The 14,831-nt window shown below is 34.5% G+C and overlaps 16 non-coding genes across 16 annotated transcripts; all 16 read left to right on the forward strand.

The window, feature by feature from the left end:
• The first annotated feature begins 367 nt into the window (after window positions 1-367).
• Window positions 368-449, forward strand: TRNAS-GCU (transfer RNA serine (anticodon GCU)). Its single transcript has one exon. It is a non-coding gene; the product is annotated as a tRNA-Ser (tRNA).
• A 1,620-nt stretch (window positions 450-2,069) lies between these two features.
• On the forward strand, window positions 2,070-2,151 carry TRNAS-GCU (transfer RNA serine (anticodon GCU)). Its single transcript has one exon. It is a non-coding gene; the product is annotated as a tRNA-Ser (tRNA).
• A 753-nt stretch (window positions 2,152-2,904) lies between these two features.
• On the forward strand, window positions 2,905-2,986 carry TRNAS-GCU (transfer RNA serine (anticodon GCU)). Its single transcript has one exon. It is a non-coding gene; the product is annotated as a tRNA-Ser (tRNA).
• Window positions 2,987-3,756: 770 nt separating this feature from the next.
• Window positions 3,757-3,838, forward strand: TRNAS-GCU (transfer RNA serine (anticodon GCU)). Its single transcript has one exon. It is a non-coding gene; the product is annotated as a tRNA-Ser (tRNA).
• Window positions 3,839-4,593: 755 nt separating this feature from the next.
• TRNAS-GCU (transfer RNA serine (anticodon GCU)) lies at window positions 4,594-4,675 on the forward strand. Its single transcript has one exon. It is a non-coding gene; the product is annotated as a tRNA-Ser (tRNA).
• A 748-nt stretch (window positions 4,676-5,423) lies between these two features.
• On the forward strand, window positions 5,424-5,505 carry TRNAS-GCU (transfer RNA serine (anticodon GCU)). The gene has a single exon. It is a non-coding gene; the product is annotated as a tRNA-Ser (tRNA).
• A 753-nt stretch (window positions 5,506-6,258) lies between these two features.
• Window positions 6,259-6,340, forward strand: TRNAS-GCU (transfer RNA serine (anticodon GCU)). Its single transcript has one exon. It is a non-coding gene; the product is annotated as a tRNA-Ser (tRNA).
• Window positions 6,341-7,935: 1,595 nt separating this feature from the next.
• TRNAS-GCU (transfer RNA serine (anticodon GCU)) lies at window positions 7,936-8,017 on the forward strand. The gene has a single exon. It is a non-coding gene; the product is annotated as a tRNA-Ser (tRNA).
• Window positions 8,018-8,765: 748 nt separating this feature from the next.
• Window positions 8,766-8,847, forward strand: TRNAS-GCU (transfer RNA serine (anticodon GCU)). The gene has a single exon. It is a non-coding gene; the product is annotated as a tRNA-Ser (tRNA).
• Window positions 8,848-9,600: 753 nt separating this feature from the next.
• On the forward strand, window positions 9,601-9,682 carry TRNAS-GCU (transfer RNA serine (anticodon GCU)). Its single transcript has one exon. It is a non-coding gene; the product is annotated as a tRNA-Ser (tRNA).
• Window positions 9,683-10,455: 773 nt separating this feature from the next.
• Window positions 10,456-10,537, forward strand: TRNAS-GCU (transfer RNA serine (anticodon GCU)). The gene has a single exon. It is a non-coding gene; the product is annotated as a tRNA-Ser (tRNA).
• A 755-nt stretch (window positions 10,538-11,292) lies between these two features.
• Window positions 11,293-11,374, forward strand: TRNAS-GCU (transfer RNA serine (anticodon GCU)). The gene has a single exon. It is a non-coding gene; the product is annotated as a tRNA-Ser (tRNA).
• Window positions 11,375-12,127: 753 nt separating this feature from the next.
• On the forward strand, window positions 12,128-12,209 carry TRNAS-GCU (transfer RNA serine (anticodon GCU)). Its single transcript has one exon. It is a non-coding gene; the product is annotated as a tRNA-Ser (tRNA).
• Window positions 12,210-12,982: 773 nt separating this feature from the next.
• TRNAS-GCU (transfer RNA serine (anticodon GCU)) lies at window positions 12,983-13,064 on the forward strand. The gene has a single exon. It is a non-coding gene; the product is annotated as a tRNA-Ser (tRNA).
• A 755-nt stretch (window positions 13,065-13,819) lies between these two features.
• On the forward strand, window positions 13,820-13,901 carry TRNAS-GCU (transfer RNA serine (anticodon GCU)). Its single transcript has one exon. It is a non-coding gene; the product is annotated as a tRNA-Ser (tRNA).
• Window positions 13,902-14,649: 748 nt separating this feature from the next.
• TRNAN-GUU (transfer RNA asparagine (anticodon GUU)) lies at window positions 14,650-14,731 on the forward strand. The gene has a single exon. It is a non-coding gene; the product is annotated as a tRNA-Asn (tRNA).
• Window positions 14,732-14,831: the final 100 nt, after the last annotated feature.

Below are 14,831 nucleotides of genomic sequence, written 5' to 3' on the forward strand. Positions count from 1 at the left end.
TGAGCAAGTGTCTTGTTATTTGAACATGCAAAGTCAATACTACTATCTAGAATTTATTTTGCAAATGCTTTATTTCCCCATGATGGTGGATTAGCTCACAAGTATAGGTTAAAATAATTTATGTTTAGATAATTAAAGTCTATGACATTTCTTGGGCTTTGTTAAACTGATATGGGGTGCAGTTAAAAAATTTGTTCACAAGTTTCGGTTAAAATTAAATAAATAATCATAAAGCCAAGGATGGTTGAAAGTCGACTTGCTATCAAGCTCGTGATTGTGAAAATGACACAATCTACAAGAACATAAAGAATTGACTTTGAAGTATAACAAGTGGTGTTGGAAAGTTTGCCAGATTGCATACCAGTGAGACGAGGTGGCCGAGTGGTTAAGGCGATGGACTGCTAATCCATTGTGCTCAGCACGCAAGGGTTCAAATCCCATCCTCGTCGTCACAATGCTTTTTAGGTAGAAGATGCATTTTTACAAATACTGCTACTGACACACAAATGGCCAAAATAAACAAGTCAAATCAAGAAGTCTACTTTAAGATGGTAAACATGAGCAAGTTTCTTGATATTTGAACATGCAATGTCAATACTACTATCTAGAATTTATTTTGCAAATGCTTTATTCCCCATGATGGTGGATTACCTCACAAGTATAGGTTAAAATGATTTATGTTTAGATAATTAAAGTCTATGACATTTCTTGGGCTTTGTTAAACTGATATGGGATGCAGTTAAAGATTTTTTACAGCAGAGCCCTTAATATAGGTTAAACCTTAAAAAGAAAGACAAATAATTCCAGAGAAAAGCCCTTAATATAGGTTAAACCTTATTCCTACATAATTTTCTTGTTTACATTACAGTGACAGCAAACTCTAAATGGTGATGTTTGTAATATTTGCAGAGATTTCAAATTACTGTAACTCATGTAACATAGTCTGTCACTTCATTAAACACAAGCAAATTACACATTTAGTGAAAATTAATACATTACTTTTACAGAGAAGGTCATGTTATTGGCCAGAAGTATTAAAAATCATTTTTGTTTGTGAGGTGGATGATGGTGAATTTGTTCACAAGTATCAGTTAAAATTAAATAAATGTTCCTAAAGCCAAGGATGGTTGAAAGTCGACTTGCTATCAAGCTCGTGATTGTGAAAATGACACAATCTACAAGAACATAAAGAATTGACTTTGAAGTATAACAAGTGGTGTTGGAAAGTTTGCCAGATTGCATACCAGTGAGACGAGGTGGCCGAGTGGTTAAGGCGATGGACTGCTAATCCATTGTCCTCTGCACGCAACGTCGTCACAATGCTTTTTAGGTAGAAGAGGCATTTTTACAAACACTGCTACAAAAGCTGACACACAAATGGCCAAAATAAACAAGTCAAATCAAGAAGTCTACTTTAAGATGGTAAACATGAGCAAGTGTCTTGATATTTGAACATGCAATGTCAATACAACTATCTAGAATTTATTTTGCAAATGTTTTATTTCCCCATGATGGTGGATTAGCTCACAAGTATAGGTTAAAATGATTTATTTTTAGATAATTAAAGTCTATGACATTTCTTGGGCTTTGTTAAACTGATATGGGATGCAGTTAAAAAAAAATTAGAGCAGAGCCCTTAATATAGGTTAAACCTTATTCCTGCATAATTTTCTTGTTTACATTACAGTGACAGCAAACTCTAAATGGTGATGTTTGTAATATTTGCAGAGATTTGAAATTACTGTAACTCATGTAACATAGTCTGTCACTTCATTAAAGACAAGCATAGAACACATTTAGTGAAAATTAATACATTACTTTTACAGAGAAGGTCATGTTATTGGCCAGAAGTATTAAAAATCATTTTTGTTTGTAAGGTGGGTGATGGTGGATTTGTTCACAAGTTTCGGTTAAAATTAAATAAATGTTCCTAAAGCCAAGGATGGTTGAAAGTCGACTTGCTATCAAGCTCGTGATTGTGAAAATGACACAATCTACAAGAACATAAAGAATTGACTTTGAAGTATAACAAGTGGTGTTGGAAAGTTTGCCAGATTGCATACCAGTGAGATGAGGTGGCCGAGTGGTTAAGGCGATGGACTGCTAATCCATTGTGCTCAGCATGCATGGGTTCAAATCCCATCCTCGTCGTCACAATGCTTTTTAGGTAGAAGAGGCATTTTTACAAATACTGCTACTGACACACAAATGGCCAAAATAAACAAGTCAAATCAAGAAGTCTACTTAAAGATGGTAAACATGAGCAAGTTTCTTGATATTTGAACATGCAATGTCAATACTACTATCTAGAATTTATTTTGCAAATGCTTTATTCCCCATGATGGTGGATTAGCTCACAAGTATAGGTTAAAATGATTTATGTTTAGATAATTAAAGTCTATGACATTTCTTGGGCTTTGTTAAACTGATATGGGGTGCAGTTAAAAATTTTTTACAGTAGAGAAAAGCCCTTAATATAGGTTAAACCTTATTCCTGCATAATTTTCTTGTTTACATTACAGTGACAGCAAACTCTAAATGGTGATGTTTGTAATATTTGCAGAGATTTCAAATTACTGTAACTCATGTAACATAGTCTGTCACTTCATTAAAGACAAGCAAAGAACACATTTAGTGAAAATTAATACATTACTTTTACAGAGAAGGTCATGTTATTGGCCAGAAGTATTAAAAATCATTTTTGTTTGTAAGGTGGGTGATGGTGGATTTGTTCACAAGTTTCGGTTAAAATTAAATAAATGTTCCTAAAGCCAAGGATGGTTGAAAGTCGACTTGCTATCAAGCTCGTGATTGTGAAAATGACACAATCTACAAGAACATAAAGAATTGACTTTGAAGTATAACAAGTGGTGTTGGAAAGTTTGCCACATTGCATACCAGTGAGACGAGGTGGCTGAGTGGTTAAGGCGATGGACTGCTAATCCATTGTGCTCTGCACGCATGGGTTCAAATCCCATCCTCGTCGTCACAATGCTCTTTAGGTAGAAGAGGCATTTTTACAAATACTGCTTCATAAACCAGCAAGTGAAGCTGACACACAAATGGCCAAAATAAACAAGTCAAATCAAGAAGTCTACTTTAAGATGGTAAACATGAGCAAGTGTCTTGATATTTGAACATGCAATGTCAATACTACTATCTAGAATTTATTTTGCAAATGCTTTATTTCCCCATGATGGTGGATTAGCTCACAAGTATAGGTTAAAATGATTTATTTTTAGATAATTAAAGTCTATGACATTTCTTGGGCTTTGTTAAACTGATATGGGATGCAGTTAAAAAAAAATTTACAGCAGAGCCCTTAATATAGGTTAAACCTTATTCCTGCATAATTTTCTTGTTTACATTACAGTGACAGCAAACTCTAAATGGTGATGTTTGTAATATTTGCAGAGATTTCAAATTACTGTAACTCATGTTACATAGTCTGTCACTTCATTAAAGACAAGCAAAGAACACATTTAGTGAAAATTAATACATTACTTTTACAGAGAAGGTCATGTTATTGGCCAGAAGTATTAAAAATAATTTTTGTTTGTGAAGTGGATGATGGTGAATTTGTTCACAAGTATCAGTTAAAATTAAATAAATGTTCCTAAAGCCAAAGATGGTTGAAAGTCGACTTGCTATCAAGCTCGTGATTGTGAAAATGACACAATCTACAAGAACATAAAGAATTGACTTTGAAGTATAACAAGTGGTGTTGGAAAGTTTTGACAGATTGCATACCAGTGAGATGAGGTGGCCGAGTGGTTAAGGCAATGGACTGCTAATCCATTGTCCTCTGCACGCATGGGTTCAAATCTCATCCTCGTCGTCTCGATGATTTTTAGGTGGAAGAGGCATTTTTACAAACACTGCTACAAAAGCTGACACACAAATGGCCAAAATAAACAAGTCAAATCAAGAAGTCTACTTTAAGATGGTAAACATGAGCAAGTGTCTTGATATTTGAACATGCAATGTCAATACAACTATCTAGAATTTATTTTGCAAATGTTTTATTTCCTCATGATGGTGGATTAGCTCACAAGTATAGGTTAAAATGATTTATGTTTAGATAATTAAAGTCTATGACATTTCTTGGGCTTTGTTAAACTGATATGGGATGCAGTTCAATTTTTTTTACAGCAGAGCCCTTAATATAGGTTAAACCTTATTCCTGCATAATTTTCTTGTTTACATTACAGTGACAGCAAACTCTAAATGGTGATGTTTGTAATATTTGCAGAGATTTGAAATTACTTTAACTCATGTAACATAGTCTGTCACTTCATTAAAGACAAGCATAGAACATATTTAGTGAAAATTAATACATTACTTTTACAGAGAAGGTCATGCTATTGGCCAGAAGTATTAAAAATAATTTTTGTTTGTGAGGTGGGTGATGGTGGATTTGTCCACAAGTTTCGGTTAAAATTAAATAAATGTTCCTAAAGCCAGGGATGGTTGAAAGTCGACTTGCTATCAAGCTCGTGATTGTGAAAATGACACAATCTACAAGAACATAAATAGTTGACTTTAAAGTATAACATGTGGTGTTGGAAAGTTTGCCAAATTGCATACCAGTGAGAAGAGGTGGCTGAGTAGTTAAGGCGATGGACTGCTAATCCATTGTGCTCAGCACGCATGGGTTCAAATCCCATCCTCGTCGTCACTATGCTTTTTAGGTAGAAGAGGCATTTTTACAAATACTGCTACTGACACACAAATGGCCAAAATAAACAAGTCAAATCAAGAAGTCTACTTTAAGATGGTAAACATGAGCAAGTTTCTTGATATTTGAACATGCAATGTCAATACTACTATCTAGAATTTATTTTGCAAATGCTTTATTCCCCATGATGGTGGATTAGCTCACAAGTATAGGTTAAAATGATTTATGTTTAGATAATTAAAGTCTATGACATTTCTTGGGCTTTGTTAAACTGATATGGGATGCAGTTAAACATTTTTTACAGCAGAGCCCTTAATATAGGTTAAACCTTATTCCTGCATAATTTTCTTGTTTACATTACAGTGACAGCAAACTCTAAATGGTGATGTTTGTAATATTTGCAGAGATTTGAAATTACTGTAACTCTTGTACCATAGTCTGTCACTTCATTAAAGACAAGCATAGAACACATTTAGTGAAAATTAATACATTACTTTTACAGAGAAGGTCATGTTATTGGCCAGGAGTATTAAAAATCATTTTTGTTTGTGAGGTGGGTGATGGTGGATTTGTTCACAAGTTTCGGTTAAAGTTAAATAAATGTTCCTAAAGACAAGGATGGTTGAAAGTCGACTTGCTATCAAGCTCGTGATTGTGAAAATGACACAATCTACAAGAACATAAAGAATTGACTTTGAAGTATAACAAGTGGTGTTGGAAAGTTTGCCAGATTGCATACCAGTGAGACGAGGTGGCCGAGTGGTTAAGGCGATGGACTGCTAATCCATTGTGCTCAGCACGCATGGGTTCAAATCCCATCCTCGTCGTCACAATGCTTTTTAGGTAGAAGAGGCATTTTTACAAATACTGCTACTGACACACAAATGGCCAAAATAAACAAGTCAAATCAAGAAGTCTACTTTAAGATGGTAAACATGAGCAAGTTTCTTGATATTTGAACATGCAATGTCAATACTACTATCTAGAATTTATTTTGCAAATGCTTTATTCCCCATGATGGTGGATTAGCTCACAAGTATAGGTTAAAATGATTTATGTTTAGATAATTAAAGTCTATGACATTTCTTGGGCTTTGTTAAACTGATATGGGGTGCAGTTAAAAAATTTTTACAGTAGAGAAAAGCCCTTAATATAGGTTAAACCTTATTCCTGCATAATTTTCTTGTTTACATTACAGTGACAGCAAACTCTAAATGGTGATGTTTGTAATATTTGCAGACATTTCAAATTACTGTAACTCATGTAACACAGTCTGTCACTTCATTAAAGACAAGCAAAGAACACATTTAGTGAAAATTAATACATTACTTTTACAGAGAAGGTCATGTTATTGGCCAGAAGTATTAAAAATCATTTTTGTTTGCAAGGTGGGTGATGGTGGATTTGTTCACAAGTTTCGGTTAAAATTAAATAAATGTTCCTAAAGCCAAGGATGGTTGAAAGTCGACTTGCTATCAAGCTCGTGATTGTGAAAATGACACAATCTACAAGAACATAAAGCATTGACTTTGAAGTATAACAAGTGGTGTTGGAAAGTTTGCCACATTGCATACCAGTGAGACGAGGTGGCCGAGTGGTTAAGGCGATGGACTGCTAATCCATTGTGCTCTGCACGCATGGGTTCAAATCCCATCCTCGTCGTCACAATGCTCTTTAGGTAGAAGAGGCATTTTTACAAATACTGCTTCAAAAACCAGCAAGTGAAGCTGACACACAAATGGCCAAAATAAACAAGTCAAATCAAGAAGTCTACTTTAAGATGGTAAACATGAGCAAGTGTCTTGATATTTGAACATGCAATGTCAATACTACTATCTAGAATTTATTTTGCAAATGCTTTATTTCCCCATGATGGTGGATTAGCTCACAAGAATAGGTTAAAATAATTTATGTTTAGATAATTAAAGTCTATGACATTTCTTGGGCTTTGTTAAACTGATATGGGGTGCAGTTAAAAATTTGTACAGCAGAGAAAAGCCCTTAATATAGGTTAAACCTTATTCCTGCATAATTTTCTTGTTTACATTACAGTGACAGCAAACTCTAAATGGTGATGTTTGTAATATTTGCAGAGATTTCAAATTACTGTAACTCATGTTACATAGTCTGTCACTTCATTAAAGACAAGCAAAGAACACATTTAGTGAAAATTAATACATTACTTTTACAGAGAAGGTCATGTTATTGGCCAGAAGTATTAAAAATAATTTTTGTTTGTGAAGTGGATGATGGTGAATTTGTTCACAAGTATCAGTTAAAATTAAATAAATGTTCCTAAAGCCAAAGATGGTTGAAAGTCGACTTGCTATCAAGCTCGTGATTGTGAAAATGACACAATCTACAAGAACATAAAGAATTGACTTTGAAGTATAACAAGTGGTGTTGGAAAGTTTTGACAGATTGCATACCAGTGAGATGAGGTGGCCGAGTGGTTAAGGCAATTGTCCTCTGCACGCATGGGTTCAAATCTCATCCTCGTCGTCTCGATGATTTTTAGGTGGAAGAGGCATTTTTACAAACACTGCTACAAAAGCTGACACACAAATGGCCAAAATAAACAAGTCAAATCAAGAAGTCTACTTTAAGATGGTAAACATGAGCAAGTGTCTTGATATTTGAACATGCAATGTCAATACAACTATCTAGAATTTATTTTGCAAATGTTTTATTTCCTCATGATGGTGGATTAGCTCACAAGTATAGGTTAAAATGATTTATGTTTAGATAATTAAAGTCTATGACATTTCTTGGGCTTTGTTAAACTGATATGGGATGCAGTTCAATTTTTTTTACAGCAGAGCCCTTAATATAGGTTAAACCTTATTCCTGCATAATTTTCTTGTTTACATTACAGTGACAGCAAACTCTAAATGGTGATGTTTGTAATATTTGCAGAGATTTGAAATTACTTTAACTCATGTAACATAGTCTGTCACTTCATTAAAGACAAGCATAGAACATATTTAGTGAAAATTAATACATTACTTTTACAGAGAAGGTCATGCTATTGGCCAGAAGTATTAAAAATAATTTTTGTTTGTGAGGTGGGTGATGGTGGATTTGTCCACAAGTTTCGGTTAAAATTAAATAAATGTTCCTAAAGCCAGGGATGGTTGAAAGTCGACTTGCTATCAAGCTCGTGATTGTGAAAATGACACAATCTACAAGAACATAAATAGTTGACTTTAAAGTATAACATGTGGTGTTGGAAAGTTTGCCAAATTGCATACCAGTGAGAAGAGGTGGCTGAGTAGTTAAGGCGATGGACTGCTAATCCATTGTGCTCAGCACGCATGGGTTCAAATCCCATCCTCGTCGTCACTATGCTTTTTAGGTAGAAGAGGCATTTTTACAAATACTGCTACTGACACACAAATGGCCAAAATAAACAAGTCAAATCAAGAAGTCTACTTTAAGATGGTAAACATGAGCAAGTTTCTTGATATTTGAACATGCAATGTCAATACTACTATCTAGAATTTATTTTGCAAATGCTTTATTCCCCATGATGGTGGATTAGCTCACAAGTATAGGTTAAAATGATTTATGTTTAGATAATTAAAGTCTATGACATTTCTTGGGCTTTGTTAAACTGATATGGGATGCAGTTAAACATTTTTTACAGCAGAGCCCTTAATATAGGTTAAACCTTATTCCTGCATAATTTTCTTGTTTACATTACAGTGACAGCAAACTCTAAATGGTGATGTTTGTAATATTTGCAGAGATTTGAAATTACTGTAACTCTTGTACCATAGTCTGTCACTTCATTAAAGACAAGCATAGAACACATTTAGTGAAAATTAATACATTACTTTTACAGAGAAGGTCATGTTATTGGCCAGGAGTATTAAAAATCATTTTTGTTTGTGAGGTGGGTGATGGTGGATTTGTTCACAAGTTTCGGTTAAAGTTAAATAAATGTTCCTAAAGACAAGGATGGTTGAAAGTCGACTTGCTATCAAGCTCGTGATTGTGAAAATGACACAATCTACAAGAACATAAAGAATTGACTTTGAAGTATAACAAGTGGTGTTGGAAAGTTTGCCAGATTGCATACCAGTGAGACGAGGTGGCCGAGTGGTTAAGGCGATGGACTGCTAATCCATTGTGCTCAGCACGCATGGGTTCAAATCCCATCCTCGTCGTCACAATGCTTTTTAGGTAGAAGAGGCATTTTTACAAATACTGCTACTGACACACAAATGGCCAAAATAAACAAGTCAAATCAAGAAGTCTACTTTAAGATGGTAAACATGAGCAAGTTTCTTGATATTTGAACATGCAATGTCAATACTACTATCTAGAATTTATTTTGCAAATGCTTTATTCCCCATGATGGTGGATTAGCTCACAAGTATAGGTTAAAATGATTTATGTTTAGATAATTAAAGTCTATGACATTTCTTGGGCTTTGTTAAACTGATATGGGGTGCAGTTAAAAAATTTTTACAGTAGAGAAAAGCCCTTAATATAGGTTAAACCTTATTCCTGCATAATTTTCTTGTTTACATTACAGTGACAGCAAACTCTAAATGGTGATGTTTGTAATATTTGCAGACATTTCAAATTACTGTAACTCATGTAACACAGTCTGTCACTTCATTAAAGACAAGCAAAGAACACATTTAGTGAAAATTAATACATTACTTTTACAGAGAAGGTCATGTTATTGGCCAGAAGTATTAAAAAACATTTTTGTTTGCAAGGTGGGTGATGGTGGATTTGTTCACAAGTTTCGGTTAAAATTAAATAAATGTTCCTAAAGCCAAGGATGGTTGAAAGTCGACTTGCTATCAAGCTCGTGATTGTGAAAATGACACAATCTACAAGAACATAAAGCATTGACTTTGAAGTATAACAAGTGGTGTTGGAAAGTTTGCCACATTGCATACCAGTGAGACGAGGTGGCCGAGTGGTTAAGGCGATGGACTGCTAATCCATTGTGCTCTGCACGCATGGGTTCAAATCCCATCCTCGTCGTCACAATGCTCTTTAGGTAGAAGAGGCATTTTTACAAATACTGCTTCAAAAACCAGCAAGTGAAGCTGACACACAAATGGCCAAAATAAACAAGTCAAATCAAGAAGTCTACTTTAAGATGGTAAACATGAGCAAGTGTCTTGATATTTGAACATGCAATGTCAATACTACTATCTAGAATTTATTTTGCAAATGCTTTATTTCCCCATGATGGTGGATTAGCTCACAAGAATAGGTTAAAATAATTTATGTTTAGATAATTAAAGTCTATGACATTTCTTGGGCTTTGTTAAACTGATATGGGGTGCAGTTAAAAATTTGTACAGCAGAGAAAAGCCCTTAATATAGGTTAAACCTTATTCCTGCATAATTTTCTTGTTTACATTACAGTGACAGCAAACTCTAAATGGTGATGTTTGTAATATTTGCAGAGATTTCAAATTACTGTAACTCATGTTACATAGTCTGTCACTTCATTAAAGACAAGCAAAGAACACATTTAGTGAAAATTAATACATTACTTTTACAGAGAAGGTCATGTTATTGGCCAGAAGTATTAAAAATAATTTTTGTTTGTGAAGTGGATGATGGTGAATTTGTTCACAAGTATCAGTTAAAATTAAATAAATGTTCCTAAAGCCAAAGATGGTTGAAAGTCGACTTGCTATCAAGCTCGTGATTGTGAAAATGACACAATCTACAAGAACATAAAGAATTGACTTTGAAGTATAACAAGTGGTGTTGGAAAGTTTTGACAGATTGCATACCAGTGAGATGAGGTGGCCGAGTGGTTAAGGCAATGGACTGCTAATCCATTGTCCTCTGCACGCATGGGTTCAAATCTCATCCTCGTCGTCTCGATGATTTTTAGGTGGAAGAGGCATTTTTACAAACACTGCTACAAAAGCTGACACACAAATGGCCAAAATAAACAAGTCAAATCAAGAAGTCTGCTTTAAGATGGTAAACATGAGCAAGTGTCTTGATATTTGAACATGCAATGTCAATACAACTATCTAGAATTTATTTTGCAAATGTTTTATTTCCTCATGATGGTGGATTAGCTCACAAGTATAGGTTAAAATGATTTATGTTTAGATAATTAAAGTCTATGACATTTCTTGGGCTTTGTTAAACTGATATGGGATGCAGTTCAATTTTTTTTACAGCAGAGCCCTTAATATAGGTTAAACCTTATTCCTGCATAATTTTCTTGTTTACATTACAGTGACAGCAAACTCTAAATGGTGATGTTTGTAATATTTGCAGAGATTTGAAATTACTTTAACTCATGTAACATAGTCTGTCACTTCATTAAAGACAAGCATAGAACATATTTAGTGAAAATTAATACATTACTTTTACAGAGAAGGTCATGCTATTGGCCAGAAGTATTAAAAATAATTTTTGTTTGTGAGGTGGGTGATGGTGGATTTGTCCACAAGTTTCGGTTAAAATTAAATAAATGTTCCTAAAGCCAAGGATGGTTGAAAGTCGACTTGCTATCAAGCTCGTGATTGTGAAAATGACACAATCTACAAGAACATAAAGAATTGACTTTGAAGTATAACAAGTGGTGTTGGAAAGTTTGCCAGATTGCATACCAGTGAGACGAGGTGGCCGAGTGGTTAAGGCGATGGACTGCTAATCCATTGTGCTCAGCACGCATGGGTTCAAATCCCATCCTCGTCGTCACAATGCTTTTTAGGTAGAAGAGGCATTTTTACAAATACTGCTACTGACACACAAATGGCCAAAATAAACAAGTCAAATCAAGAAGTCTACTTTAAGATGGTAAACATGAGCAAGTTTCTTGATATTTGAACATGCAATGTCAATACTACTATCTAGAATTTATTTTGCAAATGCTTTATTCCCCATGATGGTGGATTAGCTCACAAGTATAGGTTAAAATGATTTATGTTTAGATAATTAAAGTCTATGACATTTCTTGGGCTTTGTTAAACTGATATGGGGTGCAGTTAAAAAAATTTTACAGTAGAGAAAAGCCCTTAATATAGGTTAAACCTTATTCCTGCATAATTTTCTTGTTTACATTACAGTGACAGCAAACTCTAAATGGTGATGTTTGTAATATTTGCAGACATTTCAAATTACTGTAACTCATGTAACACAGTCTGTCACTTCATTAAAGACAAGCAAAGAACACATTTAGTGAAAATTAATACATTACTTTTACAGAGAAGGTCATGTTATTGGCCAGAAGTATTAAAAAACATTTTTGTTTGCAAGGTGGGTGATGGTGGATTTGTTCACAAGTTTCGGTTAAAATTAAATAAATGTTCCTAAAGCCAAGGATGGTTGAAAGTCGACTTGCTATCAAGCTCGTGATTGTGAAAATGACACAATCTACAAGAACATAAAGCATTGACTTTGAAGTATAACAAGTGGTGTTGGAAAGTTTGCCACATTGCATACCAGTGAGACGAGGTGGCTGAGTGGTTAAGGCGATGGACTGCTAATCCATTGTGCTCTGCACGCATGGGTTCAAATCCCATCCTCGTCGTCACAATGCTCTTTAGGTAGAAGAGGCATTTTTACAAATACTGCTTCAAAAACCAGCAAGTGAAGCTGACACACAAATGGCCAAAATAAACAAGTCAAATCAAGAAGTCTACTTTAAGATGGTAAACATGAGCAAGTGTCTTGATATTTGAACATGCAATGTCAATACTACTATCTAGAATTTATTTTGCAAATGCTTTATTTCCCCATGATGGTGGATTAGCTCACAAGAATAGGTTAAAATAATTTATGTTTAGATAATTAAAGTCTATGACATTTCTTGGGCTTTGTTAAACTGATATGGGGTGCAGTTAAAAATTTGTACAGCAGAGAAAAGCCCTTAATATAGGTTAAACCTTATTCCTGCATAATTTTCTTGTTTACATTACAGTGACAGCAAACTCTAAATGGTGATGTTTGTAATATTTGCAGAGATTTCAAATTACTGTAACTCATGTTACATAGTCTGTCACTTCATTAAAGACAAGCAAAGAACACATTTAGTGAAAATTAATACATTACTTTTACAGAGAAGGTCATGTTATTGGCCAGAAGTATTAAAAATAATTTTTGTTTGTGAAGTGGATGATGGTGAATTTGTTCACAAGTATCAGTTAAAATTAAATAAATGTTCCTAAAGCCAAAGATGGTTGAAAGTCGACTTGCTATCAAGCTCGTGATTGTGAAAATGACACAATCTACAAGAACATAAAGAATTGACTTTGAAGTATAACAAGTGGTGTTGGAAAGTTTTGACAGATTGCATACCAGTGAGATGAGGTGGCCGAGTGGTTAAGGCAATGGACTGCTAATCCATTGTCCTCTGCACGCATGGGTTCAAATCTCATCCTCGTCGTCTCGATGATTTTTAGGTGGAAGAGGCATTTTTACAAACACTGCTACAAAAGCTGACACACAAATGGCCAAAATAAACAAGTCAAATCAAGAAGTCTACTTTAAGATGGTAAACATGAGCAAGTGTCTTGATATTTGAACATGCAATGTCAATACAACTATCTAGAATTTATTTTGCAAATGTTTTATTTCCTCATGATGGTGGATTAGCTCACAAGTATAGGTTAAAATGATTTATGTTTAGATAATTAAAGTCTATGACATTTCTTGGGCTTTGTTAAACTGATATGGGATGCAGTTCAATTTTTTTTACAGCAGAGCCCTTAATATAGGTTAAACCTTATTCCTGCATAATTTTCTTGTTTACATTACAGTGACAGCAAACTCTAAATGGTGATGTTTGTAATATTTGCAGAGATTTGAAATTACTTTAACTCATGTAACATAGTCTGTCACTTCATTAAAGACAAGCATAGAACATATTTAGTGAAAATTAATACATTACTTTTACAGAGAAGGTCATGCTATTGGCCAGAAGTATTAAAAATAATTTTTGTTTGTGAGGTGGGTGATGGTGGATTTGTCCACAAGTTTCGGTTAAAATTAAATAAATGTTCCTAAAGCCAGGGATGGTTGAAAGTCGACTTGCTATCAAGCTCGTGATTGTGAAAATGACACAATCTACAAGAACATAAATAGTTGACTTTAAAGTATAACATGTGGTGTTGGAGAGTTTGCCAAATTGCATACCAGTGAGAAGAGGTGGCTGAGTAGTTAAGGCGATGGACTGCTAATCCATTGTGCTCAGCACGCATGGGTTCAAATCCCATCCTCGTCGTCACTATGCTTTTTAGGTAGAAGAGGCATTTTTACAAATACTGCTACTGACACACAAATGGCCAAAATAAACAAGTCAAATCAAGAAGTCTACTTTAAGATGGTAAACATGAGCAAGTTTCTTGATATTTGAACATGCAATGTCAATACTACTATCTAGAATTTATTTTGCAAATGCTTTATTCCCCATGATGGTGGATTAGCTCACAAGTATAGGTTAAAATGATTTATGTTTAGATAATTAAAGTCTATGACATTTCTTGGGCTTTGTTAAACTGATATGGGATGCAGTTAAACATTTTTTACAGCAGAGCCCTTAATATAGGTTAAACCTTATTCCTGCATAATTTTCTTGTTTACATTACAGTGACAGCAAACTCTAAATGGTGATGTTTGTAATATTTGCAGAGATTTGAAATTACTGTAACTCTTGTACCATAGTCTGTCACTTCATTAAAGACAAGCATAGAACACATTTAGTGAAAATTAATACATTACTTTTACAGAGAAGGTCATGTTATTGGCCAGGAGTATTAAAAATCATTTTTGTTTGTGAGGTGGGTGATGGTGGATTTGTTCACAAGTTTCGGTTAAAGTTAAATAAATGTTCCTAAAGACAAGGATGGTTGAAAGTCGACTTGCTATCAAGCTCGTGATTGTGAAAATGACACAATCTACAAGAACATAAAGAATTGACTTTGAAGTATAACAAGTGGTGTTGGAAAGTTTGCCAGATTGCATACCAGTGTGACGAGGTGGCCGAGGGGTTAAGGCGATGGACTGTTAATCCATTGTGCTCTGCACGCATGGGTTCAAATCCCATCCTTGTCGTCACAATGCTCTTTAGGTAGAAGAGGCATTTTTACAAATACTGCTTCATAAACCAGCAAGTGAAGCTGACACAAAAATGGCCAAAATAAACAAGTCAAAT

Source organism: Pseudophryne corroboree, chromosome 11 (assembly GCF_028390025.1).
Source record: "Pseudophryne corroboree isolate aPseCor3 chromosome 11, aPseCor3.hap2, whole genome shotgun sequence".
Lineage (NCBI taxonomy): Eukaryota > Metazoa > Chordata > Amphibia > Anura > Myobatrachidae > Pseudophryne > Pseudophryne corroboree.